General features: G+C 41.2%; 1 non-coding gene across 1 annotated transcript; it reads left to right on the top strand.

Moving 5' to 3' along the window:
• Positions 1-2004: 2004 nt before the first annotated feature.
• On the top strand, positions 2005-2107 carry LOC117803924. The gene has a single exon (XR_004628039.1). It is a non-coding gene; the product is annotated as a U6 spliceosomal RNA (small nuclear RNA).
• The last annotated feature ends 1960 nt before the right edge of the window (positions 2108-4067 follow it).

The raw sequence follows: 4067 nt of genomic DNA on the forward strand, positions 1-4067 counted from the left end.
TTTTTTTTTTTTTTTTTTTTAAGATTTTTTTTTTTTTTAATTTGAGAGAGAAGAGTGGTGGGGAGGGGCAGAGTGAGAGAGAGAGAAGCAGACACCCCGCTGAGCAGGAAGTCTGATGTGGGGCTGATCCCAGGACCTAGAGATCAGGACCTGAGCCAAAAGCAGCTGTTTAACCAGCTGAGCCCCCCAGGAGCCCCTTTGGTTACATTTCCTAAGTTGTCTAAACCTCAGTTTTCGCATCTGTAACTCATGTCTGTAAACAATGTAGTTATGCATATCTTAAAGGCTTCTTGCGTGGAATAAATCAGGACAGCAAATTGGCTAACAGCTTTTGTGCATGCATGGTCCTCAATAATTCTTAACTTTTTCACATCTAATCCAGGAGGGAAACCCGCTCATTAACATCTACTTTGTCAGCTTGAAAACGTTGGCTATATGCATGTGGAGTTTGGTTTTGTGGTGGATAAGATAATTATTTTGGTTTTGCTTTTGTGAGATTAGATTAAATAAGAAGTAAAAGGGCTCCTTTTTCACCCAAAGTCACTAGTTCAACCACCGTGCAGACTTGGTAAGCTGAGTGATGAGGGAAACAGTGTAAGGGAAGCAAAGTACGAAATCAGTCAATCCTCGTTATTGCCAGGTCAGTACAAGGAGCACTCACGCTTCTCAGAGCAGCCCGGAGCCCGATCAGCTGGAGTTGCCGGCCAAGGGTAAGGTGAAGGGTCAGAAAAAAATGTAAAGAATGCAGGAAGTAAGGTTTAGTGATATTCTAAAAACTTTTGTGTTTGGTACTGATCTAGCTGATTCAAATACAACATTTCATTTAATCTTCCTGAAAACCCCATGAAGTAGATAACAGTAGTAGTATCTTATTGTTGAGGAAACCAAGCTCACTGAGTATTTACAGCTCTAGAGAACACCCTAGAACAGATAGTGTTTGGAGTCCATATTCATTGAGAACATAGCCAGATGGGACAATAAATATTATCTGGTGGCAAATGGGTTTCATCTTGTGACATAGGTCTAATTCTTTGGTAAGGCTGTGTGAAGAAGGGTTCTAGGACTCTATCTGTGTGGACTCGGTGGGATAGAGTGTCTTGATCAATTAGCCTTGGGCTCTAGAAAACTGGTGGTGGTATGTAGGGCAGGTATCTTTGACCTAGGCTCCTCCCTTTACAGAGGACATCATGACCAAGAAGTTAATATAGTTACAGTTTATAGGCTAAACTATTGCCTAAGCCTGCTTTTAGTCCCGACATCACTGATGCTTCCAGTAAGGCTGTTTTACCAAACAAACAACAAAAACAAAAACAAAAAGTCCAAAAGGAGTAATTTATTGACATTCCCAGCATCAATAGAAAAAGTATTAGAGCTTAGAGGATTCTTTTTAAGATCCATAAAATCACAACAGAAAGAGCATTTCAAACTTTACTGTTTCAGTATCTGCTAAAAGCCTTTTATTTATTTTTTTAAAAAGATTTACTTATTTATTTTAGAGAGAGTGCACCTTAGCAGGCGTAAGCGGGGCAGGGTGGGTGGGGGAAGGCAGAGGGAGAGGGAGAGAGAGACAGAGAGAATCTCGAGCAGACTCCCTGTTGAGTGCAGAGCCCACACTGTAGGGCCCAGGACCCTGGGGTCCTGACCTGAGCTGAAATCAAGAGTCTGCTGCTTAACTGGCTGTGCCACCCAGGCGCCCCCTGTTGGAAGGTTTTTAAAACACAAGTTGCTGGATCCCACCACAGAATTTGAGTCAGTAATTACTGCTAGGGTGGGGCCTGAGAATCTGCATTTCTAACAAGTTCCTAGATGAGGTTGATAGTCAAGTCTGGGACTATGCTTTGAGAGCTCCCTATTTGTAACTTTTCCTTGACCATTGATCTGATTCCTATTGAAACGAATTACGCAAACATGCAGTTTTTATAAATTTGGGGGATGCAATCTGCCACTCCCATGGGATTTGTTAATAAGTCATGAAAATAACCTCAAAAATTTTCGATTTAGTGGTTGCTTCAGCAGCACATATACTAAAATTGGAACAATACAGAGAAGACTAGCATGGCTCCCATGCAAGGATGATATGCAAATTCATGAAGCATCCCATATTTTTTGGAACCCTTGTGCACTGTTGGTGGGAATTAAAAATTGTGCATCCACTATGGAAAATAGCTATGGAGATTCCTCAAAAATTAAACATAGAAGTACCATATGATCCCGTAATCCCCCTACTGGGTATATATCCAAAATGATTCAAAGTAGGATCTCAAAGAGATATTTGTATATCCAAGTTCATTGCAGCTTTACTCATGATAGCCAAGAGGCAAAAGTAATCCAAATACCCATGGACAGATGAATGGATAAGGAAAATGTGGTATACACACGCAGTGGAATATTATTCAGTTAAAGAATGGAAATCCTGCCACATGCCATAATATGGAGGAGTCTTAAGGATATTACGCTAAGTGAGATAAGCAGTCACAAAAAGACGCATACTGTCTGCTCCCATTTATATGAGGAATCTAAAGTAGCTAAACTCATAGAAACAGAAAATGAGAGGGTTTCCAGGGGATGGACAGGGGAGGAAATAGGGAGTCAGTGTTCAATGGGTGTAGAGTTCCAGGTTTGCAGGATAAAAAAGTTCTAGAGATCTGTTACAAAGAGATGTAAATATATCTAACACTACTGAGCTGACCATTTACAAATGATTAAGATGGTAAATTTTATACGTGTATTTTGCCACAATTCAAGAAAAACTGTTAGTTTAAAGATAACACTTTCCCTGGAGGGCACAGTAGTTCTTAGCTGGAGAGGTGGCTAGAGGGAAGGGAGAGGCTCTTTGTGGCTACTCAAATATGAGCTGGGTACTTCTGGGTCCAGTGTTAGCAAGCTTCACCCTATGTATCTGCCTATGGATTCCCAAGCTTTCCTAGGTGATTCTTTGAAGTATGGGTACCTCAGTCCAACCTAGAGATTCTAATTTGGCCTGTGATATGACCTGGATGGCAAGATTTTTGAAAGCTCCCTGGATGGTTTAAATTGTAGTCGGGGGTGTAAAGCATTGTTTGGATCCATGATTTATAAATTAGGAAAAGTTAAACAAATTCTCTTTGGAGCTTTGACAAACTGTATACTCTCAGCACGCCTCCGTTCTCTTCCTCACTGCATTAGGTAATTCTGATTATCGTCCCCTCTTCAACCAATTTGAGAAATGTAACATTAGCGGATTTCTAATGTCTCTTGGAGGTAAAATACATCCATGACTACTGTTTTCTATGGTAGGATTCTTCTCATCAGTGGATTGGCTAGATCCTGTATTTGAATCCCAGTTACAGAGCACTGAGTTCCTCATCACCTGGGTTTGCCCATGACCAAGGTTCCTGCTGAGGTTGGTGGGACAGTCTGAGGTTCGGCTGTGCGTGTACACAGAACCCACTTAGCCTTTTNTATTTTAATTTTTTAATGTTTTTTTTATTACATTATGTTAGTCACCATACAGTACATCCCTGGTTTCTGATGCAAGGTTCGATGATTCATTAGTTGCGTATAACCACCCAGTGCACCATGCAATATGTGCCTTCCTTACTACCCATCACCAGTCTATCCCATTCCCTCACCCCCCTCCCCTCTGAAGCCCTCAGTTTGTTTCTCAGAGTCCATAGTCTCCCATGTTCCACTCCCCCTTCTGATTACCCCCCTTTCTTTATCCCTTTCTTCTCCTACTGATCTTCCTAGTTCTTATGTTCCATAGATGAGAGAAATTATATGATAGTTGTCTTTCTCTGCTTGACTTATTTCACTTAACATTATCTCTTCCAGTGCCATCCATGTTGCAGCAAATGTTGAGAACTCGTTCTTTCTGATAGCTGAGTAACATTCCATTGTATATATGGACCACAGCTTCTTAATCCAGTCATCTGTTGAAGGGCATTTCGGTTCCTTCCACAATTTAGCTATTGTGGATAATGCTGCTATGAACATTGGGGTGCATATGGCCCTTCTCTTCACTACGTCTGTGTCTTTGGGGTAAATACCCAGTAGTGCAATGGCTGGGTCATAGGGTAGCTCAATTT

This window comes from Ailuropoda melanoleuca, chromosome 9 (assembly GCF_002007445.2).
Source record: "Ailuropoda melanoleuca isolate Jingjing chromosome 9, ASM200744v2, whole genome shotgun sequence".
NCBI lineage: Eukaryota > Metazoa > Chordata > Mammalia > Carnivora > Ursidae > Ailuropoda > Ailuropoda melanoleuca.